The sequence below is a fragment of the Hesperophylax consimilis genome, chromosome 13 (assembly GCF_061612785.1).
Source record: "Hesperophylax consimilis isolate HC1 chromosome 13, BYU_Hcon_1.0, whole genome shotgun sequence".
Lineage (NCBI taxonomy): Eukaryota > Metazoa > Arthropoda > Insecta > Trichoptera > Limnephilidae > Hesperophylax > Hesperophylax consimilis.
In genome coordinates this window covers 1,676,861-1,703,786 of record NC_142848.1, presented here as the reverse complement: position 1 = coordinate 1,703,786, position 26,926 = coordinate 1,676,861, and the positions used below count along the sequence as shown (strand labels likewise).

Here is a 26,926-nt window from a genome sequence, read left to right as displayed (position 1 = left end):
ATTGCCTTCCATAGAAAGTTCTATAAGTCGATTTGCTATCATTTGTGTTGTCAGTCAAGAGTGTTTATTTACCCTCGCTAGCGTTAGATCCCACGCAAACCAGGACCAGAACCAGAATTTTGACGCTCTGGCACCACAGAGGTCAACATGAAGTATTTATTCAGAATATTCTATTTCCCAAATAGGAAATCTAGCAGTTGTTTTCGAACCACAGAGGCGAGCGGCTAAACAAACTTAAGTAACGTACCTACTCTAAAATAACATTGTTCGCAATATCGCACGTTCAAATTGATATTCACCAACTTATTTCGCACCATCTATACCTACTTAATAATACAACGAATGGTATACAATTTTTTTTTCACAAATATTCTGTTTTTCCACTGTTTTGTATTGTCACTGTTATGTTTGTCATTGCTCTGTTATGTTACTATTCTGTTTTATCACGGTTCTTTTTGTCACTCTTCTGATTTTTACTGATCTGTTTTGCAACTGCTTTGTTTTGTTACTGTTCTGGTTTGTGATGGAATGTGTTTATCTTTCGGAAGTGTTTAGTTCGAGCGTTTCCCATGGCATCGTACCACCGTAATTCTGCCTTTCTGAAACTTTGTCTGGCCAAAATACTTAATGTCCCTAACTACACTTTAAGTCTTTCATAAGCCTTAACCTCGCCATGATATCTTTTTTGTTCTCCTGCGACCAATATTTGACAACGGCGATCATTGTTTTCCACTGCGAACAGAGGTTTAACAAATGTTGGAGATACTCTCAACAAAATTATTTGTTAAGAACTTTAAAAAAATAAATGTTTGAAACCAAAACTCGTGCTGGGGTTGTACCGAAGGCACGTAAGTGCCGTATTTTTGCAATTTGGTTCATCTTCGTACGTTTACTTAGTAAGGTCTAGTTATTGTTCGTTGACGTCGATACTATAGATATTGGGGCTTCTAAAACAAATAATAGTTTTCGGTCGCCTGCGCCCTACACAGATAATACAGTAAACCGGTACCTACCTCACTTTTGAATTTTTACAACACGTGAAACTATGTAATAATATGAATGCTAACCTTTAGTAAAAATGTATTTCTACGGTCTAATCAGGTAACTGAATATGAACACAACGGATTGAATTTTTGGTAAAATTAGTTGTAAAATACTACATAATAAATAACATTATTTGTATGACAGAAACCTACGCAATTTTTTTCTTTAAACATATTGTTTCTGAATTGTTGAATTATTTCGCTGATGTAAATTTATGAGAATTTAAAAAAAGCTGAATTTTCTTGTCACTTTCTTTTCACAATGCAAAAACGAATAAAGTAATCGTACCCATTACATTTTAGCTTATGACTAAAATATTTTTTAGTGAGACACCTCTTCACTTAATTGTGACATTTCTAAAAATAAAAGGCATTTTGCAGACAAAAATCTTAAATTTACTAGCGTGTGACTTCTGACGTTCGTAATGTAGAAATCAAAACCATTCAAAGGTTGTCACGAATCTTCATTTGGAGTCGGTGAAAATTATTGTGTTTTAGAAAAATGGTATATTATTTATAGTCCATCTAAAAATAGCACATCTACTATATAAAAACGGAAAAAAATCCTTTCTGATAAAAACTCTCTGAAGAACTACCGGTGAATCCACAAAATTGTTTTGACTGTTGATATATTTTGTCGCCAGAAAATCCCATAGACGTTAGTAGGTCATCGTTTTTGTTTTTGCCACGGAAGTACAAAGCTATGGGGCAGCAAAAGAGCCAACATTCCGTACTACAAAATGAAGCACCCATGGTATCGTGGTAAGTAGGTAAAGAGCCGTATTGGGGCTTTGTGTTAAATGAATTTTCGTGTATATAAACGATACTTGTACAGTCTCAGAAGTACATTCGAAATCATTCTTAAAATATTTATATACTTATCTTGTATTTTAATAATAAAACAACGTATTTAAAATGATAAAGTGGTTTTGACAACATGCAACATATACATAATTATTTCTTTTAAAACAGCTGAGAACTCACTCATTAAATTATCACAAAAAGTATAATATATGTATTTTGAGCTTATTTATTTTATTTAAAACCTAGATAACACAGAATGCAATAATTATTCTGGTCAATTTAAATTTATTTAAATATTGAAGACAATATTAGTGATTTCTAAACGAAAATCTGAAACAGAAAAATCAGAAAAAAAACGGTCACATCTGGGACTCGAACCCAGGACCCTTGTCTTTCCGGGACAGTGCTCTACCAACTGAGCTAATGGGACCCTATTCCCCTTGGTCACTTTTAACTGTATCATACTTCGAATAAGAACTACTAACATTGTCTTCATTTTTATTGGCAAATATCTTTATGTATGATCGCAAGATTCAACCCGAACTAAATGCAATCCAGACAGCGTCTTTTTAGATAAACCTGTCTTTTTTTTTAATGTGCGACATCTGTTGACTTTTCTGCAAGTCTAGAATGAATATTTTTTTGTCGGAATAACTTTATTGAGTAAAACCTCAAATTGTAATATTTAAATATTGAAGAAGGAAGGAAACGGTCACATCTGGGACTCGAACCCAGGACCCTTGTCTTTCCGGGACAGTGCTCTACCAACTGAGCTAATGGGACAACATTCCCCTCGGTCATTTTTAACTGTATCATACTTCGAATAAGAACTACTAACATTGTCTTCATTTTTTCACCGCACATTTTTATTAGCAACTATATTTATGTATGATCGCAAGATTCAACCCGAACTAAATGCAATCCAAACAGTGTCTTTTTAGATAAACCTGTCTTTTTTTTAATGTGCGACATCTGTTGACTTTTCTGCAAGTCTAGAATGAATATTTTTTTGTCGGAATAACTTTATTGAGTAAAACCTCAAATTGTAATATTTAAATATTTATTTATTTATTTATTAACGCCGATTATAGCGGCTTTTACATAAGAATAACATTTTTTTTTACATATTATAAATACAGAATATACATAGATAGAAAAAATATAAATACAAAATACATAAAAGAGAACAATAGAAATGGTTATTATAAATACAATGCAACAATGTGTATATTTAAATATATAAACAATTAATTTTTTTTTTTTTTTTTTTTTTTTTTTTTTACAGTAATACCGCACAAGAGTCCCAACTGCTCCCGTCTGGAGCCAGTGAGACTATGGCATCCCCAATTGGGGTATGTTTACAATAAATCCCGGATAAACTAATACTTTAAAACTGTATTTGGTTATATTCAATCAGAGAAGCGCTGACATACAGTTTTAATTAAGTGGTGTTTGTATGAGGATAAACTAGCAATGTTTATAGATTCATCCAAAACATATTTATTACCAAGTACATGTAGGCGATTCATTATGGAATTGAGTTCAGCGTTAGATCCTGTATTGTTGCAGTGATAGGGTAATTTTAAACGAACTGATCGACTAGGTACACGGAAACATATTAGCGAAAGAAGTTCAGGGGAGTTCAACAGGTTGGTAACGATTTTAAATAAATAAAATAGGTCAAAACAAATTCTTCTTTCTTTTAATGTATCGAGTCCCAATAAATGTAACAGAGAGGGGTAATTAATGTTTTCGATGAGTATTCCCAATTTAAAATTAATATAACGTAAGAATTTATGTTGGACGCGCTCAAGGGAATTCTCATGTACACTGTAGTAAGAACTCCAAATGGTGGTGTTAAATTCTAGTTGGCTTCTAACAAGTGAAGTGTAAAGTAATTTGACAGTTTTTAAACTTTTAAAATCCTTTGAAATCCGTAAGACAAATCCTAACATTTGCATTGCTTTACTGGTTATATTATTAATATGTTTAATGAATGTTAATTTAGTGTCAAAGGTTATACCAAGGTCTCTTATTTCATCAACAGATAATAAGGTATGATTATTGAGAAAGTAGGTGAACAACAATGGGTTTTTTTTCTGTGGAATCTCATAAGTTGACATTTTTTTACATTAAGTGTTAATTTGTTTTTAAGACACCAATCGTTAAAGCTATTAATATTAGATTGAAGTGTTAGACAGTCCTCTATATTGTCAATAATTCTATATATCTTCATATCATCAGCGAACATTAGAATGAGAACACGGGTGAATATGTTTGTTACGTCGTTAATGAATAAATTAAAAAGTATAGGACCAAGATGCGAACCCTGGGGTACGCCACTGTTAGCTTCGAACATGTAGGATAAGTGATCATTAATACAGACAGTTAACTGACGCCTAAGTAAGTAACTCTTAAACCAAGATAAAAGGTTTACATTAATTCCGAGATTCAAAAGTTTATTAATGAGGATTTTATGACAGACCTTATCAAACGCCTTACTGAAGTCGGTATATATAGAATCAACTTGTTGTTTGTTGGCAAGTGCATTGGAAATAAAATTTTCATATAATGTTAGGTTAGTCAAAGTTGATTTGCCGGAGATAAAGCCGTGTTGACAAGTTGCAATACAAGAGTTTACAAAGAAGCTGATTTTCTTAAGAATCAATTTCTCAAAAAGTTTAGATATAGACGATTGAATACAGATAGGCCGATAATTTTCAACAAAGGATTTATCACCACTTTTAAATACAGGAGTTAAGTAGCTAAGTTTCCATATTTTTGGAAAGTGTCCTGTGGAGAGTGACTTATTAAACAGTATATTAAGCGGAACAGATAAACTTTGGACACAATTCTTAAGTAAGATGGAAGGAATCTTATCAGGTCCCGAGCTTGTTTTAGGTTCAAGTGATTTAATACAGACTATAATGTCTTCAATGTCAATGTGTATTTGCGATAAGTGTAAATTTAAATCCGTATTGAAGTAAGGAATTAAGTCATCTGGAATATCAGGTTCATACACGTCCTTAAAGTAATCAGCAAACATGTTAACAATTTCATAAATTTTACTGGAGCTATTTTGTCTGTAACGTATATTACCAGAAATACCAGCATCATTGTTTTTCATTGATTTTGTGTATTTCCAAAAGTATTTTACATCATGAAGTATTGTGTTCTCGACAGAATTAATGTAATTTTTATAACATCTTTTTGTCAGTTTTTTGCAATCTCTTCTAATATTGTTGAATGCCATATAGTTGGGAATTGTTCTGTGTTCTTTATATTTTTTATGTGTTTCTTTTTTAATAACAATTAACTGAATTAATTCTTTGCTGAACCATATCGGATACTTTCGTACTTTATGATGAATTAGAGGAATTGTGTCGGAAATGATACTATTCAGTTGAGAGTAAAATAGTTCTACGCTATAGTTGAGATCACCTTCCTTGAGAACAGAACAATTTACTTTTTTAAGTGCATGATTAATGTCCTGGTAATTAGCATTAATGAAATTACGACTACAATTTTTAATTAGGGGGTCACACTCTATTGTAATAGGTAATAGTATTGTTAGTGGAGGGTGGTGATTATCAATTGGGTCAAAGGATTCGGCTGACTCATAGACTTTTATATCCTCATCAGTAGAGAAAATTAAATCAAGTGTCCGATTACTACAATTCGGCACATTGTTACATTGAAATAGACCTAAATAGTTCGACATGTCTAAGATTTCTCTCTCGCACGCCGTTAATGGTAAGTAATCCAAATCATTAAATTTACAATTAGGTAGGTTATAATCACCGCAAATAATAATATTGTGATTAGGGTGGTGAGATTTGAGTAGCTCGACATCTTCACAATGATTTTTATACATTATTATATTAGAATTTGGTGGAATATATACACATCCGATGATAGTTTTTTTGGATTTATCGTTTAACATTACAAAAATTTGCTCAACATCATTGTTTTTGTTTTTTAATAATTTCGATGAATTTTTTTTATTTACTGCTATCAGGACGCCTCCTCCTCATGATTTGGAGCTGGTGTTCCGATTTCGGTCAACTCGGTAGATACTGTGGTTAGGTAGACCGAGCTCCGCTGAGAATATCGATGGTTCCAGCCAGGTCTCAGAGAGTATGATGATGTCCTGTGTGATGGTGGGTGCATTAGTTCTAAAGTCACTGAGTTTAGTCCGAAGTCCCCTGACGTTCTGGTAGAAGATGTAACGTGGCGCGGTTATAAGTTTTTTGGTATATTTGTTATAATTTTGGGTCTATTGTTGATATATTTGATAGTTAAATTATTTTCTCCCTTGCTTTTTCGATCCTCCAGCTCCTTCCACAAGTTTTGTACTTCTTGCCGTTGAAGCATTGTTAAGTCGTTCTTGGTCTTGATAATTACATTTCCATACGGTATTCATTTTTTCTGTAGAATAGTTCTGGCTTGATATTTATCGGACAGTTCGACCTTGATGGGGCGTGTTTTATTAGTGTCCTTCTTACCCAATCGATACACTTTAATTAACGAGGTATCTACATTATCAACATTGTTAAGAATATTCTTGACATTATTCAGATCTTCGCTCATTGTTGCAGTTTGAGAATTGCCCGAGCTTTCAGGAACATTGAACATTATTACATTTTAGATCGCGATTTTCTCTCGTCCATTTCGTTCAAAGTTTCGCAAATTCCTGTTAGTTGTTCCGTTTCGATGTTGGTAGTTGACAAATTTTTGGAATGATTAGGTGAAATGTTCCTGTAGGCATTCAATTCACCTTCAAGAAAACCAACTTTTGTGGAAACCAAACTAATATTGCCTAATAGCACTGAGAGTTGAGGCGTTAATTTACCCATTTGTTCTTTAGTAAATTTATTAGTGGGATCCATGATGGTCGTATTTAAATCACGTATAATATTGTTTGCTAATGTGATGAATGCATATGTATCGCAGGAGTCCATGATAAAGTAGCTGGCGAGATAGGTTTAGCTGCCCTGACTTATGTCGGCGGGAAGGAGTGAGTACTTGCGCTGACGGCTAGTACGGACACACACACAGTCACACTAGAGTAGTAAGTCGCGCTCGGTGGAATATTGAAGAAGGAAGGAAACGGTCACATCTGGGACTCGAACCCAGGACCCTCGTCTTTCCGGGACAGTGCTCTACCAACAGGTCATATTAAAGTGTGTTTTTAAAGATAATTAAAATAATATATCTTCTTACAGATTAAGTAAGCATGAGGAAATTAAGGGTACAATATATCAGGTAAAAAATTAGAAAAATAGTGTTTTAAAGACAATTAAATTAATATATAAATATTTTTTTACAAATTGAGTAAGTGTAAGAAAATTAGGGGTACAATATATCAGTATCCAATTTGAGGGACTTAATTAACTTTTTGAATTGTTCATAATTCACAGTTTCGGTTACACAAATTTTATTTTTGGACAATAATATATTGTACCATCTCACACCTAAATACGAATAGTGGTGCTGAGCCGTGGTCGTTCTAAGCATAGGAATGGCTATTAAGCCATTAGTTTTGAATCTATTGCTTATGCTATCTGAGGGGTGAATTTTATAAATAAAATATTCTTTATAAATTTGATATAAGGCGATTCTCTTATACAATTCTGTGATAGATGGTACATTAAATTCCCGAAATATCTCTAAAGTAGGGGAGTCATATGGTTTTCTAAGGATGATTTTTATAATTATTATTTGAATTGTAATTATGGGCTGTAAAGAAGCCTTAAAAGCCCCTCCCCAACCAATAATCCCGTACTGCAATATGGATTGAATTAATGCATAATAGACAATTTTGATAGTTTTCTTATTTAAAATATTTCTTATATTATAGAAAATATAGATAAGTTTTCTTATTCTTTCAACAGTGAGATTAATATGGTCTTTCCATTTAACATTTTTATCTATTAAGATACCAAGATATTTTATATTAGATTTATGATTTAGTTTCGCGCAGTCCGTATTACATGTAGCGTCATTTACATAATTTTTAGAATGAATTGTTATGTTAATTAGGTTATTTGGCACATCTTCTTGTAGAGTGAAAGGAATACAATATGTTTTGTCTGTGTTGAGTGATAATAAATTGCCATCGAACCAATTTTTTATAACCTTCATATCTTGATTGGCTGCATTGGTAATTTCGTTCCATGTCTTTTTTTCGATAATTATTGCAGTGTCGTCAGCAAAGAATATAAGTTTACCATTAAGTGATAATTTAAACACATGGTTAACGTAAATTATAAATAAAATTGGTCCAATAACAGTCCCTTGGGGAATTCCAAATTCTAAAGTTTCATCCACGCTAAGTGAGTTATTTAATTTTACTTTTTGGTTTCTTTGAGTTAGATAGCTTTGCAGCCAATACCTTACCTTACCAATAATACCGATATCATTTGATTTATTTATCAGTTTTGTATGGGAGATACTATCAAAAGCCTTACGTAAATCAATGAAAATGCCAAGGCATTTATTTTTTTTATCTAATGCACGGTATATAGTTGAAGTTAGTTCTGCAATGGCATCATGAGTGCCTAGTTTCTCTCTAAATCCAAATTGGCTAGGACTAATTATTTTATTTTATTTATTTTTATTTTTATTTAAAATACATAAACGGCTATACTGCCTTTTATAAATAAACTTATAATAGAGTACAAAGTAAGAAAAATAATATTATTACATTATAGTAGTTTTAAACTTAAAAATAACATACAATTATTTTGTGTATCACAACAAAAATAACAAAAAAAGAACAATGAGAAATATCATCATTTCATTTCAACATGTCCATATTGCGTATATAAAATTACATTATGGAAAAATAATTTTTGAGTGCATGTTTATATTGCGCTAATTTTAAGAAATAAATGTCGCCGATGTTGGCATGTTCATTTCCCAAAATGTGTAATCGACTTATTTTAATTTATTATTTTCAATATAGTACAAAAGTTGTTTTTTTACGATCTTTTCGAAAATTTTTGCAATGTTTGAGACAAGAGATATTGGTCGATAATTTGATATTTCTTCAGGGTTGCCAGATTTAAAAACGGGTGTTACAATAGATTTTTTATAAACGGAGGGGAATATTCCACTATTTAAACTAATATTTACAATGTGTGTAATTGGAATGCTTAATAATTCATTATAATTTTTCAATATTTCTACTGTGACTCCATCAAACCCTGGTGCAGATGCACCTTTTAATTCACTAATAATATTTTTTATGTCATCTGTTGTTACCGGTTTGAAAACTGACATATTATTTTGTTTAAGACAGTCCTTTTCGAAATTATCTATTTTATAATTTTCATCGATCCGTGTAGCTAAATTTTGACCGACGTTAGCGAAATATTTATTGAAGGCATTAACACATTTTGTCGGTTCCATTAAGGCATTAATAGAATTTTTTCCGATATTAATTTTTTGAATTTGAGTTTTTTTGTTTTTTCTACTATTTATTTCATTTATTGTTTTCCATATATGTTTTACATTTTGTTTAGCCACATCAATTTCATTGTTGTTTTTAGTAAGCAGGTTAATTTGTTCCTAATTTTTTTATGACTTATAAACTATAAAATAATAATATTAGAAAATTATTATTATGGGGAAAATTTAACCCATACATAAAGTCGGAAAAATCAATAAAAAAAATAAAAAATAAGATTAATAAATTACAATAAAAACCCAATTATACTTTATTAGTAAAAATAAACAAAAATGAATTCATTTAAATCGTGCTAATAATAAACAGATTGAAATTATTATTAATAAGATGGAGTTCCACCAAGGGTTCACACTTTAAATAGGTGAATATGATACTTTTCAAATGAAAATTGACAGTTTTTTGTTGCGTTACATACTTGTACTGGATGGGTACACAACCAGGAACTTTATAAATACGAAACTTTTTATTTTAACGCTAATTTTAACTAATTCGGCTCTGGGCACCTTCGGTTAAATACAGGAAAATGTAAAATAGATTAACTTAAATGTAAACTCTACAATAATAAAGGAAATACTATCTTGTGAAATTAAATACCACTATTTGATTCAGATTTAAAAAACACGAAATTACTGAACACCGATCCATTTTTCACTGAAAAGAATAAAATACATAAGACAACGCGAGCAACCTCACGTGAAAACTATGAGCGAATGACGTTTGTACAAGTTGTTACGTCTCAAATTTCAAACGTACTTTGACCCCAAGTATGGTCTAAAAGCTGCTTACTATACTTTGTACGCAGACTGCCATTCCATAGCTTCTTACTTCCATGGTAAAATAATCGCTATAGTAACCCACGACAGTAAAAAACTCATTGTAATAAACTTTCTCCAACAATGTTTTGTATGTACCTACCGTTTCGTTGTTATTTGCGTCAAAAATAATCCAATGGGACCGAAAATATAACTGTAAAAATGGCAACCTTGTGATTTCATAAAAACGAAAAAATTTTTTTTTTGACTAAACATAGCGAAGTCCTGTTTTTACTCGGACTACTCGAGCGTTTTGCATTTCGTCTTTCTATGGTGGCTGTTTTAATGGTTTAGTAAATATTACTCTAAAAGGTGTTTATTAATTAAGTAGGTGTGTACGAATACCTACTTACATATCTTACGACTTCAGAGGATATTTTGGAAAAAATTAAATAAATTTAACTAAATTCTATAAATATAAAAAAATCGCAGTGACTCCTCTAAGATCATTATAGATCATATTTATATGGTCGATTATATGTACCATATTTATTAATTAACCACTAGGGTTTTATATAATTATATTATAATACCCACGAGCAGGCTTCGCCTTTGTGTTTTTTTGCTACTATCTTATATTTTATGTATGTATCAACAAAACTTTGCCAATGTAAAAAAAATTGAAAATAGAGAAAATTGGAAAAATACTTTTTGTACATGAGGTCTAATGTTCACAGAACTACTAGTTCTTTATTGAATTCTTTTGTACATGAGGTCTACTGTTTGTGAACAGTACTAGTTCTTTATTGAATACCTCTGTACACGAGGTCTACTGTTCACAGAACTACTAGTTCTAAATTGAATACTTTTGTACATGAGGTCTACTGTTTGTGAACTACTTGTAATTATAATAATGCTTAATATTCTAGGAAATTGACAATATGGAACTAAGGCGGATTTACTGTGTCCAATGTTTTAAATTTATATACACTCTTCATTCATCTGCTCTAAATTCAAATATGAGTATCTATTTAAATACCCCACGTAAATCCAATTATTTTTCGACAAAAGTATTTTCTAAGATTTTAAAATAAAAAACTCAAGATAGTTATTTCATTTTGTCAAAACAATAATAAATGTTTCTGGATCACTCCTTTAATGCACGGAGAAAAACGAGTATTGCTAATTTATTAAAAAACAGGATTGGGGGCCGTTTTCTGATAAACTTTTTATAAATTCGTAACATATCAAAACACGTGTTCAAGCACCTGCAGTTGCCTTGATAATATACAATGAAGAAATGCGAATATATCAGAATTGTTATCAACACTTGTTCTGACATCATGCCAATACTAAATGTTTATTAGAAACTTATAAATTCATTGGTTAATTATGAATAATTTGAAGAGATTCTTAATAAATTAGCAATTTTTAATACTCTTTCTTTTTCTTCGTGTGATTTTCATTTAAAGTTATCTAAATCAGATAATATTTAGTGGGGGTTTAATATAAAATTAATATTTTCTGTATTATACTATATAATGAAAACTTTAGCCAATTTCCATACGAAAATATTAAGATGTTCATTGTAAGTTACTTAGCGAACATAAAAGTTGAAAGAAAAATGTAATATTGCTGCATTATCGATTTTTCGATGATTTACAGATTAAATCATCGATTTGTGATTTTATCGCCAGTGTGGGGGGCCTTTGATGTAAGGTGAAAAACAGTTTTTATGTGCCAAAATACCTAAAGGATAATATTCGAAGAATAAGATGTTCCAATTACATTAAATTACTTGCTATAAAAGAAGTCATCTAGTCTTATCTATATTCTTTGTGAAGATGTCACCTGAATTCCTCCATTCAAGTTCTCGATGGAAGTTCCGTGAAAGTCTTTGTGAAAGGAATCTTAGGAATCAACTTCTATTGCGAAAGAATTTAATTAACTTTACCCTAAAGCCAGCGGTGACCGATATAATTCTAGAACAAAAACAACTGTTGATTTATAGAAACCTTTTGATGTTCTTGATCCTTCTCTGGGACGGACGTCTTAAATGGTGATTAATAAAAGGGAAACCTAATTATACTATTAGAAAGGTTTGTCTATGCGAGCTGTCGTATGTTGTATTTTGCAATATAGTTTAAAAACTCAAGAGAAGAACTTTAAGAGCACAAGAATTAGTTCGAATGCTATTACGGGTGCTATACAAAAGACTTTTACATTAGATAAAAAAGCACGCCCCTTTCGAAATTATAATTATTTAATATTACAAAAGTGCCCACAACATATTTGTATGGTCGATTTTTGAAGTCAGTCAACCAATAATTACCGGCAAGCAAAATAACGATTGAATATCTCGTAATAAAGAACCAAAGCGATTAAGAATTCATGGAATTCATGGATAAATTATGTGAACTTCGAGGACTACATCACGATGATCATTTTGTCATATCGGGTGATTTCAACTTACCTCAAATTAACTGGTCTTTAAGTAATGGTAATAGTATGCATATTACGAATGGCTCTAAATCTGAAATTATTTCCAAACTATCTGACACCCTTTCATTTACTGATCTATCACAGTACTGCACCTTTCCAAATAATAATCATACATACCTAGACCTTGTTTTTAGCTCGATCCCTGTAATTGTATCAAATACTGACCAGTATCTCATCCCTGAATGTAAACATCATAAAAGCATTCTTGTTGACATTAACATATCTCTGGAAACTCCTATGGTGGACAACAAACGAACAATCAATCTTTTTAGGAAAGCTAACTATGAAACAATAAATAACGTCCTTAGTAGTATTGATTGGGATGCAGAATTTTTAAACCTATCAACCAATACTGCTATTGACCGCTTTTATACAATTTTATATGAAATCATTCGATTAAACGTCCCGTCAAAGGAAGTTCATATTAATAATTCTTATCCCTATTGGTTTAGTCCAGCCCTAATAAAACTGACTAAGGAAAAATATAAAGTGTTTAAAATGTGGAAAAGGTGGTCCAATCCTTTAGACTACCATGAATTCTGTATCCTTAGATCAAGGCAAAAGAAATTGTCTAGAGAATGTCTTAAACAATTTATAACAAACGCTGAACTTAATATATCTCGTGACCCTAAAAACTTTTGGTCTTATGTTAAAGGAAAAAGAAATAATTCTGGTTTGCCTCATGTTATGAAACTGGGCGAAGTGACTGCTGAAAATCCTTTCGCAATATGTAACCTGTTCTCACAGCATTTCGTCTCCACCTTTAATTACAACACTATTTCCGATGTACACTCTACCAACTATCATTTTGACAATCAAGTTAATATCTCCTCGGTATCAGTTTCAAAACAAAAAATAGAAAAAATAATCGATACTATTTCTAGCTCACTGGGTGCGGGTAGTGATAAAATTCCGGCTTTCTTTATCAAAATGTGTAGCAAGGTAATCTCGAAGCCCCTATTATTGCTCTTTCAATCCTCATTGAAAGAAGGTATCTTTCCTGATCGTTGGAAGAGTGCTCTCATCACACCTGTTTTTAAGTCTGGGGCTAAAAATGATGTCCAGAACTATCGACCGATATCTAAATTACCAATCTTTAGTAAAATTTTTGAAAAAATTGTTCATGAACAACTATATAACTGCATCGAGTCTGTAATACTCGTGAACCAACATGGCTTTATGAAAAAAAGATCGGTTGTATCTAATCTTGCCATTTTCATTGAAAATATTACTAAATCAATGGATGATCAAATCCAAGTTGACGTAATCTATACAGACTTCTCAAAAGCGTTTGATAAAATTGACCACAGTCTTCTTTTGTCCAAATTACTAGCTTTGGGAATTCATGGGGATTTATATAGATGGTTAGTCTCCTATCTTAATGGGCGCACTCAGGGAGTAACAATAAATGGCTTCATCTCTGAGATTGTAAATATACCCTCAGGTGTGCCCCAAGGATCTCACCTGGGACCGTTACTGTTTACAATTTTCATCAACGACATTATAAAATGCTTTAATTATGCAAATGTTCTACTTTTCGCTGATGATATGAAAATATTCCTGCCTATTAATTCTATAATTGACTGCTTTAAACTACAAGAAGATCTGTATAGGCTTAATGATTATTGTATCCGCAATCGTCTCAACATGAACACTTCTAAATGTTATGTAATTACCTTCACTAGAAATAAAATTAAGTTTGACCATAATTATCATATAGCTGGCCAACTACTCAAAAAAGTTACACAAATTCGTGATCTAGGTGTTATACTTGACAGTAAACTTACATTTGAGGCTCATATTGATATGATTGTTAAGAAAGCCCTTAGAATGCTAGGATTCTTATTCCGTATTGGAAAAGAATTTAATAATATCATAACACTTAAAATATTGTATTTTTCTTATGTTCGCAGTCATCTTGAATTCGCTTCTCCCATATGGAATCCTCAATATAATATTTACATAAATCGCATTGAAGCCATCCAAAGAAAATTTGTCCATCATTTAAATTTCAAACTAAATTCAAACCTTGACGTAAACAGCTCGATGGACCTTTATGGACTTAAGCCATTAAAAACTAGAAGAGACTCCGCAGATATAATATATCTCCATAAAATTATCAATGGCTTTATTGATTGTTCTCCCCTTCTGTCTGAAATTAATTTTAGAGTTCCGAGCGTTAGAACTAGAGAAAAATCACTTTTTCATCTCCATAAATGTTCTACTAATATAAGACAAAATGCGTTTATATTCAGAGCCTGTAGTATATTTAATAAGAATTTTAATGATATGGACATATTCTCAAGTAATTTAGGAACCTTTAAAAGATATGTAATAACTAACATTAAATAATTTTAAATATTCTACTTGAAGTTATCATGTTATTGCTTTGAATCCTTTCCAGTTACTTACCTTCCAATTTATACTCATGTGTTCAATTTAGTTGTAGGTATACATTTATTATATTGTTATTATTGCTATTGTGTAGTGTTATTGATTGCTGCTGTGTTGAAATTTTACAATACATTTTGTTTTGAATTTTAGTTGGTTATTAGTATATCAGTTAAATTTAAATTTTTGAAATTTAGCTGGTTATTAGTATATTATTTGTGTTCCTAGATCTGTTATTATTTTTTATTTATTATTTACAATTTTGTATTTTTTGTAAATTTCTCAGGCCACGGGTACAGAACCCTTAGTTTCTTGTTTTAATATTTTTTATTATTTTTATAATTTTAAGTGAAAATCTGTTATTGGATTTTATCTATATTATTTAGTTTATTCTTATATATGTAAATAATCTGTTGATTTTCCCAAATAAATAAAAAAAAAAAAAAAAAAAAAAAAAGAAGAATCCTTTAAATAATTTGTTTCTTTTGTAGTAGTGAACTGTATCGTAGGACAACTGCAGGGTAAGAGAGGACTGTGGGCGGGTATACCAAACTTCTCAAATAAGTTTGAATCTGCGCTCTGTAAAATGATTTGTCTGTGTATTATTTGTTATAAAACATACTTTTAATTTAACTTTATTTTGGTTATCTATGCTGTACTTTAGGCCTGCGTGAAATTTCGTTCAATCAAGTCTAATTCGCTTTGAATTTAATTTTAATTTTGAAAATCGGAACTGCGTGTAGAATTCATATAAGCGATAACGTACTTATCTATAATGGTATATTTTATTTCAAAATTTGAAACTGATTTGGCAAGAATTCAGATCCCGTGATTGTTCACGGGTCCGCGCTAGTCCTTCGTACAAATTAACTGTGTTTGCCAATAATCATCGGCAAAAGATAAATCGACGACTATAAAATAAATGAACGACCCTGTAAACAGAGTCGTTCCGCGTCTTCCACGTATCAGTATTTATCATGCTCCACCCCCAAAACAGCATTTTTGAACGAGAAAAATGCACAGTGTCTACCTACCTACTTTAACTTGGAAGTTGGCAGCTTTGTATCCTTCACTAACGTTTTTAGTCTTAACTTTACAAAATCAGGGTTACTTTGAAACGAGTAATAAACAAAACAAGTCGTAAGAAAACTCTGCCAGGTTCTCAGGGTGTATTATACCCCAAGGGATGAATAAAAGATCGGAATTCTGTATCGTGATTTCAAAAGGGCTGCTTTTTGTTTTACCTTTTTCTGATTTGCGCAGCGACCAAACAATGAAGTTCACCTTCAATGCTCACAATGTCTACTTGTATATATTAAATAAAATGAGATGTAACGTATGTTGGGCAACAAGATTTCTTTGTTATTTCGTTAAGGTAACCAAACTCTCTAATTTATTGGATAACCAACATCTCTGCAATAGGTCACCCTAAGTGGTTCGCCAAGTTTGGTGATTTAACAGGGGTGACCGGGATTGTCGGGTGAGTTGTGTTCAGGATGCGCCTGTCCATCAGCTGCGTGGCGTACCAGATCGAGAGAGGCTGGTTAGGAGACACCCTTTGACCATTCCAACTGGTCTATCGACCCGTGGCCTCACTCCAGTGGGAGGGATGCATTGATATGTTTGTCACTCCTGGATACACTGATCCCTAGATTCCTATCCAACTCTCGTATCGTTTACCTTCGTAGAACTTCCTCTCCTTCCTTTCCTTAATCAGCGACTCTCCGCCTAGCATTCCAAAAGATCACATAGGCCCGAGGTAAATTATTTTCCTCAGTGCCTCCTGCGTAATGTAAAAAGACACTGTAGGTATTCGTTTTAAAAGTAATAATTCGTCCCATCTTCACATCTATTTGGAAATGAATCTTTTTTATGGATGTAATTATTCTTAATTATATATAATAGTATTTATATTATGATTTCAATGTATTTCGTCAGCCTTCTGGTTTTCAAATTTAGACTCATTCAGGTCCTTAGATCCTCACTTTTAGGTCTCCAGTCCACCTCATTTGTAAAAGACCTCCGTACCCTTTTTCCTACCAATGAAAACTTATTTATCTTAATCTAAATTCACAATCTATAGAAATAATAAATTATTTTGTTTAACGATAAAATTCTGCTAAAAACCGTAATTATAATTCTGTGTGTTTCCCACAAAATCAACTCACTATTTTCGATTCGCGTTATCATAACCGATAAGAACAACACCACATTGGTTATAGAATATTGAAAAAGCATGTCCTCTAACGAAGTGTATTCAACGAAAATAATTGAAATCGGTTTGTGGTCCGAGTAACTCTTGCGTCGTGGTCACCGCACTTTGGCAGAACGAGTTGCGTGGAGAATTAAAAAATTCATGAATTGTCACGTCGTGGCCATATTATTTCATTATTAAACTTGGGACGTTCTTAACTCTGCTAGATCTGAAAAGATACGTGCAAAATGCTCAAAAAGTTACCTTGATTTAAAAATCTGCTTTCCTTTTAATATTTTGAAAATCCTCTTTTTAAATATTTTTTTTCTGGCGATGCCATATTTCAAATCTACTTGAATAAATTTAATTTAATGTAATACATAAATCCATTCTAGAATATATAGATAAAAGATTTTATTTGCATTAAAATTCAATATATTTTATTATTATAATTCTTAATAATAAAAGTCACGTCGGAAACAAGTCTTCTATCTGAGGGTTTTAATAATTTTAATTCTTTCATCAAGTTGTTGTAATTTATAGTTTCTATTGGTAAACAGAGTTTATAGTTAACATGTCTTAGAAATCTATGGTGATTTTTTTCAATGGAAGAATTATATTCGAATTGACTTTCGACAAAATAAAAAAGAATCCAAAATTTTTAAATTGATATGTTTTTGAAGTTTTGGCCATTAGGGAGAATGAAGCCAATTATGATTATGTCACAAATAATTTAGTTTTTAGGAAACTTGCATCATAAACTATTAACTTAAGCCGCGATAAACAAGTACCTATCCCTGAACAAGGAATGATAGAAATTGCAGAAACCAACAAGTAGATATGATTTATGGTTGAATTAATCAAAATGGGTAAATATTTGTGCCGCAATATTCGACCCAATAAGTCCTTGCAATGTTTTCAATATTATTTGAATATATGCCTGAAATTTAATACACCCACGAACATGTTCATTGATTTTATCGTTAATAATCAAAAAGTACCCAATCGAGGATATGGAGATGTAGGGTATCACCTTGCTATTAAACCTTTTAATGTTGACTTAGAAAGTGTCTAAAAGCATGAAAAAAGCGATGTTTACCCATAATTACATCAATTATTGTTCATCGCTTTCAATTTAATCATTTGAAATTCTGTCGTAAAAATAAAGGGGAAAGACAATTTAATTTCTGTGAATTATATCGTCTTCCTTTCAAGGTTGTATGAATAGATTTTGAATAGAAGTTTTAAATAATTTAGAATGTATATTATTCCCAAAAAATATTTATTTATGATTCTTTTATCGTATGGTGGGGGAGTCGGAGGGTCTGTCAGTCAGTCTAGGAGTCAGGTCAGGCGGACCTCATAAATCCTTCTATTGATGGCGGACCAGAGTTCACGAGGTAATGAGATTCCAATTGCTTATGATGATCATTTGAGACACTTCGTGGAAGTTGGTGGAAGCTGCTGCATTTTTGTATACATTGTGGTAGTTGATAGCTTGGCGTCTATTAGGTAGGGTGCCCGAACCTTATGAATCTTTTCAGGATGCCGGGAAGAGGTCATAACTGTCTTCTACTAGTGGAAAGACTTCTAATTTTAATAGGGAAAATCAACGCCAACCAAAAAACATTTAGTCAATGCCAGAAAGAAATAAAAACATGAAAAATAAGTATATTAATACCTCTTAAAGTATCACAAATCATAATTTTGGAAGATAGAGAAAGAGAATTTAAAAATTTCTTTTGAAACGCCAGATCCGCTTCCAAGGAAGTAACTTCAACGGGGTACCAGAAGCCAACAACTGCGAGGGACTTCCATAGGACTTCCATAGGTCCTAGGTTCTGACTGAAAACTCCATCCAACATCCTCAGACCGATGACGAAAGAATTCTCCGTCCAGCAACGAATTGTGCCACTCTGCGCCCTTCTTCAGGAACTCAGATCTGAAAGATCCGATACAACTAATTACAGCACTTTTTGGGACACACGTGTTCTGTCACACCAGAGTCTAACAACTCCACTCCGCTACTCAAGAGCACAGAATCCAAATTCTGACGACCATCGACACGTGGAGGATCAGCTAGCTAAATTCGACACATAACATTACAGACGAAAAAAACAAAAAAATCAACTCGGAATTATATCACTCTCCGGAATGTCACCGGCATTTCGTCAGGACTCAAGTTGCAAGAACAAAAATTTCGGCCCATGAAGGGCACAGGGTTCACATCTCCTGTTATCTTGCCTTTTCCCCCCTTCCGCTCTTCGCCGCGCTCCACACTTCCGCTCCAAGCGGCACAACTCAATAAATATTGACGAAGAAAAAAAATATGTATACGTTACACTGGTAGGCTGAACGCTTGACTGGGAGTCAGATGGGACAAGGTCCAATGCTCGCATCGGGTTCAACACATGTTATGCTTGGTGGCGTGGTCTGTAGGTACTATAAATCTTAGGGTTTATGACTTATTGACTGAGCGTAGCGAAGTTCTATTTTAACTCCATTATTTGGCATTCGAATATTTTTATATTTGCATGGAATCATCATATATTCGGAATATATTCGTAATTTAATAAAATTTTTTCTGGAAACCTGTTAATTCTTTCATGAGGCCTGAAATCCCGTTATTAACTGGAATTACCAACAATTTGAATAGATTATCAATAAATTATAATAGGCATTTTTCACTATGAAGGTATTTTTAAGTAGGTACTAATTAATAACTTACAAATCTTATGATTTCAGAGGAAATCGGAAAAAAAAAATAAAATAAGAAACATACTTTTTTAGACGCGACGTCTACTAACAGAAATACTAGTATCATTATCATATTACATTTTTTAACCTTACTGGTGCATCTGCAATAGCAGTTGTCTTCAAAAGCTTTGTCATTGATAACACCATGTCAGGAGTAAAGTGACCAAAGTTTTATATTCTAGATGATAATATGAAATACTGTTTTTTTTATATCAAGGGTTTAATCCGTTTTGTTGAAACTTCATTTTAACTTTGCATTGATCACGTGATAAGAATACAATAAGATACTCAAATTGTTCACTGTTTATTTAGGACAGAACGTAAAGAGAAAATTTAATGTTTTTTCTGAGAGAGACGGTGTAAGCATCCTTCTATTCGAATAGAAAAAATGTTAATGTATCGTTAATATATAGCATCCTTCAGTAAGACTATCGGAAGACTATATACAAAAAGGGTGAAAATAAACGCGGTTCATCACAAAAGAAAATCAAATAACACAATACATTTTCTCAAGTCGACAATAAATAAGAAAAAATCCACTAAACCCAAATCCGAAGAAAACCTCCCCTTTTTCTTTGTTCATTGACGTAGTAGTAAAATTCCGCACAACACCCCGGGGTCATAATTTAAAAATATATATTTAAAGGAGCTCTGGGCGTTAGCTCGATCCTGAAAAATATTTTTTTATTCCTTTCAAGATTTTTCAAAGGATGTGTAAAGCGGTGATAAAATAAATAAGTCTACTTTAACATTTTTACAATGACTGTAGGAAGAACGACATTATACCAATAATTTTATAATGCAATCATTTTTATGCGAAAATTCATTATTTGATTATATTTGCTTCAACATGCTTAGAAAACAAAATTGTCATTTGAACTTATTAATGACAATCTAAGTTACAGTTATATTGTAGATGAAATTGAGAACAAACCGAAGCGTACATAAATATTATGGAGGTACTCAATTTGACTCGTAATAAGTCTATAAAATATGTTCTTCCGTTTCGATTTACTCTCGTTTCACTAAATTTATCGCCACATCAATAAATATTTTTTTGGTTTTTAGTAGGAAAATACAAATAATTAAATTTCATAATTCTTTTGCGTTGGTAAACATAAAAAAAACAGGAGATATACTTAATGTACATAATTTTTTTTTAATATCATTTACTTAAGAATATTTTTTTTACCTAACGAGAGTATCTACCTAATAGTTAACTTCTCTGGCTAATTTGTTAGGTTTTGGGAATAAACAGCTATAACCCGTAGAGTTAATTGGTTCGCTTTTTTGAACGACTAATATGGTCTCATGGAAATGGTTGTGTCTGCCTTAACGTCATAGTTTGGAATATTAACTAAACGGTGTTAAAAAGAAAAACAAATAGCTTTTTCCTCTTAGAAATTAACCACAGAAGAATGAAAATGTACACCTCAATGAAACCAAAGGTTTTGAATACCAACCGCAATAAGAGAAAAAAATATTAAATTTTGTGAACTTAAATTAATTATTTTTAAAAGAAATGAAAAATGTGAGGTGGCTATAATGTTAAGAATACATTTGTATATTAAAATATTTGGAAAAGCCTGAAATACATAATAATCGCGGCGGCTGAAATCGTTTATTTTTTTTGTGATTGATTTTTGAGGTATTATGCCGTGTTGCACTTCCTCTGGTATACCCCAAAAATCCACCCCAATAGTACATTTGGCCGTGAAAATATCGAATAAGAATGTTTTTCAACTTTTTTAACATGACACGTGTCTTCTATATTTTTTTATTTTCGATAACACGAACTTTCGATAACACTTCACTTATCGGGTAATCCGGGGCTAACACGTCGCACATGTTTCACGTACGAACAACGGTGGGTGTGACAGAGACAACCTGCCAATCGGCAATTCCCCGACCCCTCAACAAGTTTAAACATTTTTAACTTTATCAATAAAACTTGATCAATATTAAACCGACAGAGACTTTTTGTTCACATTTGGTCCTAGCATTTAGAAAAATCGCGGGATCTTGGAGTTTTAGGAAGCTGTATTAAAATTTCAGGCTAATTTGTTCGGTTTTAGGAACAAACAGCAATTACTCGTAGAGTTGATTTGTTCGCTTTTCAGAACAGCTCATGCGGTCTTATAAAAATCGTCGCGTCTCGCTTATTGTCATAGTTAGAACCATGAACTAAACGGGGTTGGAAAGACAAAATACTACGCTTTATAAATATAGAAATTAACCACATAATAATTATCATATATACTTTTTCTATAAAACCAAATATTCCGGCAGAAATTTAAGAAACATGATAATATATGTAACTTTGTTAATTTTTTATTAATTATTTTTATATTTATAGACACAAATTGAGGTGGCGGTAATGTATATAATACTTTTGTTTAATAAAATATGTATTTTTATATTGCCAATAATTTCATTTCAGTGTTTAGATGAAAAAACGCAAGGTGAGCCATTTAAAAGAAAAAGTTTGATTTTGAAATTTTATTAAAAACAACATAATTTCATCATCTTTCGAAAACAGTTTTTACTTTTCGGTAAGTTCAGAAATATTTATTTGGATTTTATTAAGAAGCGGAAATACACACAATTCTCCGACATTCTTAAAGCTTCTTAAAGAAATATAACGGTCTATATGTCAGAGACTAGAAGGGTTAAGTTATATTTCGACTCAGGTCCATTTTTTTTACTTTCCGGGTAAAATAATATATTTTTCTATCTCTTGTATTATGTAATTGAAAAAATATAATATGGAGTTATTTTGCATACTGCACAGTTTTTGAAACTCTAGGATAGACAACCTTCGTGGCAGAGTGGGTAATACTTCGGCTACTATTTAGTAGAATTTAAAAAAGTATACCTCATCATCTAATCCAACCAGTCCCTGCATATACTATTTGAGAGATTATTTTTTTTTTACTTTACTTCACACAGGAGGCCCTCAGAGAGTTATCCCCCTCAGGGCCTATGTCATGTTTGGGGATGCTGTGTGGAGGTTCAGTGAGTCCAGGAGTGACGGACGTATGAATCCATCTCTCACACGGCAGTATAAGGCGATGTTCCGGGAGTGTCATGTTTGAGTGGTCAAATGATCTACCTCAACCAGTATCCCCGGTCCGGACTGCCACGCAGTTGGTGGACAGACACATTCACCGCCAAGACCCAGATCGCTGACAGCCCTGAATTGTTAATGCCAAGTTGTGATGCCTGCTCAGCTATTACAAGTACAATTAATTTTGTGGGTAACAATAAACTCACTACTGACTATTCTCATATTATATACTTCGACTTATGACCTGTCTTATACAAAACTAGTAGTTCAACTATTGTTACGCTGGTATATATTGCTTTTGAATTATGCATTGTCTTATTGATAACTGCATCACTTGCAATAGTGTTTTTGTTTACACATTCATTGTTCTTTAATTTATTTCTATTATTATCCTGTTTATCACTGTACGCCTGTAATTCGATTATCACTGTATTGTAAAAGCCATTATATGGCGTTTGAATAAATAAATAAACCCCACTTCGTGAACACTTCACACTATTATCCATATTATTTTATTATAACGTCTCGTTCACTTGCATTCAATTATTCTATTATTATCATACTATCCAAGCATTAATTTCATTCCACACTCATTTGTCTATGTCAACAAACTGGAAATAATATTTAATCATATATTGATCGAACACTTTTGTTCCATACCGCACTCATATAATCATTTACTTATGACTGAATTACCTAGTGATATTAAAATTGATTCTGGTAAACATTGTAACTAAAATATAATTAAAGATTTGAATAAACGAAACAAAAATTGATGGGGCTCATACAATTCAGATAACCTGAACAAGAACAGCCTAAAAATATTAGGTACATCAAAATATAAAAAGCATTACGCCTTTAATCATTTTCTTTAAAATTCTTAATTTTCTTATTATTTTAATTAAAGATTACAACTTTATTATGTACTTGAAATGTCTTTATTGTCTCAATGTATTTTAAAGCACTCTAATATGCTTATTTCGACCATTGTATTTTTTCTAATCTATTTAACTCTCTCACTTTTTCATTTTATTCATCCCATTCTTAGTTTTTTTATAACCTACTACAATTCTTCCACTCTGCCTGTTGTATGCTGATGATGCGGTGCTGATTGTTACATTTGCTATTGATAATAGTATGGATGATCTACAGTTTCTCGTGTCTAAGTGAACGAAGTATGCATGAAGAAAGAGTTAATGATAAATGTAAGTAAGTCTAAAGTAATGGTGTTTGAAAGAGAGTGTACGAAAACAGTGCGCAATATAGTTGTGAATGAGGAATACTTGGAGCAGGGGGATGAGTTTGTGTATTTAGGAAGTATGTTTACGAGAGATGGGAAAGCTGATAGAGATATTGAAAAAAGGATAAATGCAAGTAACTCCATTGATGGAGGACTGAACGTAGTTGGCGCTAGCAAAAAAATGTAAAAAGAAGCGAAGTTAGCAGTCCACAATGGAGTGCTGGTACCTACCCTGATGTATGGAAGTGAGGCATGGAACTGTCAAAGAAAGGATGAAAGTAGATTGAATGCTGTCGAAATGAGATCCCCGAGGCGTATGTGTGGTAAATTCATATATGATTGTGTGAAGAATGTGGAGATTCGCAAAGATTGCAAGGCAGATGTAAGCGTAATGAGTAAGATTAAGAAAGGGACGCTTAGATGGTTTGGGCATGTAGAGCGAATGAGCAAATGAAAGTAGTGTAAGGAGGATATATAATGCAAATGCGAGTGGTACCAGAAGTCGGGGACGCCCGAGGCAGACATGGCACAATAAAGTGAATCAGATACTCGAGTCGGGCCATGTCAAGAGTCAGAATAATAGAAGAGTATGTATAAGACGATGTATGAATGTGAATGTGACAAGAGGTGTGTGTCAAGACCGAGTTGTTTGGCGGTCCGTCCGATTTGCCTACCCCTGCGGGAAAACGGCGTGATGCTTAGTTAGTTAACTATTCGAATTTTCTAAAACTTCAAATACATTTATTACATTATGCAACTAATTTAACTCATGTGTAGCGATGCTACGAGAATTTTCTAGAACGCTCGCTAATACAAAAAGCATTGTATCGGGAACACTCTACTCGCAATGCGAGTGTTCGGCGTTCCTACCTACAGTTATGAAATGTTCTCGAATGCACCCAGGCGGCTATATAATGAGACGCGCCAAGAAGTACTTAGTCAGTCAATAATTAGCAGTTTACGAGTGACCAACAAGCGAGCGCTGCGACTGCTTGTTGCGTACTGAGGAGTCGGCCGATATGGCTTGTTTTCCCTCGCGTCGCGTCCCGCTCTTTCTTCACCACACCGCTACAGGACCTACTCACCTACATCCGGTTCTGCACGGAGTACAATTAATTATGGACTCCTTGGGATCACCTCAGCGCCCTGGCCCCGGCCATCGTTCCTGGCCAGAACTGACCTCCCGCGCCTAGACCCTGCGACCACTTCGCTAGTCTGCGCCTCGGCCCCACGGCATCGTCACCGGCCTGCATCTCTCGCTCACCTGCCGACAATATCGGCAACATCGTTCACACTAGAGTACCCGGAAGACTCAACGTCTTCACATCCACGAGTCCGGTCTCCATCAATGCGGCGTTGACTCACTGACCCTCGCCTCCACCGCTCCACCGTTATCGCCGTCTACATCTGGTGTCGTCCTCTTCGGTCTAGCGTCGTCTCCCAATTGCGCAATTTTACTGACTCTAATAAACCCTGTGACACAACACAACATGCATGTTTCATTGTCTCCTCACCAGTTCCCAAAAATTATTATAATTACTGGAATCGTCTTATGCAAATTTCGGCGACTAACAGCTTTTAATCTAAAACATTTAATCATAACTGATTTTAATCTAGGTATTTCCAATTAGCACAAATGGCTTCATTATTAAAAATTGAATTTGAACCACCATACAATGAAGAACACATATTTCTCAATTTATAAATTACTCCACACAAATAAAAACTGCCTAAATTCAATATTACAAAATATTAGAAGAATTCGTAAAAATTTTGACGATTTTAAAGTGCTTTTACAAGACGTTGACACCCGTTTTAACATTATTATTCCAACCAAAAGCTGGAAATACGAGACTTACACAGACATCAACTTAATTGGATATTCGGTCTACCACACCACTACAACACTAAACCAAAACGATGGGATGGTTGTCTTTGCTAAAGAGTCGCTAAATCCCTCTTTCTCCGAAATAAACTTATCAAAAGCAAACTGCATCAAAATGTCACTTGGTTCTGACCTATAAATTTTTGCTATAAATAGACTTCCCTGCTTTAAGAACCTTACACAATTCATAAATTCTCTACAAAAGCTACTGAACGACAAAAAATACACAACAACTCATTTTAGGAGGAGATTTGAACATAAATATCCTCAACAGTAAGCCGAAAACCAACGAATATTAAGTCATAGTCTTTGAAGTCACTATGGCCCGAAGTCTAGACTATTGTCTCTTCAACCAGAACCTCCTTCGATTCAAACACTTGAATTGATCATATTTTTGCTAGAAATAACAAATCATCCATTATTAATACTTCAGTCACCGATCACCACACAACTCCCCTTGGCATTCGATCAAACAATGAAAAAAAGAAAATGCCTACAAAAACCACAAAACAGATTATAGACTTCAAATCACTTAGTACAGATATAAGTCATGAATTTTGAACAACAACAATTAAAGAAAAAAACCCAATCATAGCTTTAAACGCTTTCCTACTAATGTTGGAAATGTATACGTCTAAAAATACCACAATAAAAACCCACGAAAACACCAGTCACAAAACTTTGAAAATTAAACCATGGATCACGACAGGTTTAGTAAAGAGCATTTACAAACAAAAAACTATGTATATGAGAGTAAATAAAAACCCAAAAGACAGCGAACTTTACCATAACTATCTATTATACAGAAATATTAGCAATA

General features: G+C 32.8%; 1 long non-coding RNA gene across 1 annotated transcript in view; it reads left to right on the top strand.

Annotated features, from left to right (window-relative positions):
• Positions 1–205: 205 nt before the first annotated feature.
• The window catches only part of LOC149418285 (uncharacterized), a 31,247-nt gene continuing 4,526 nt past the window's right edge, over positions 206–26,926 (top strand). The window contains exon 1 of the long non-coding RNA XR_016302977.1: positions 206–345. This is a non-coding gene — a long non-coding RNA (uncharacterized LOC149418285). The remainder of the gene's footprint in view (positions 346–26,926) is intronic.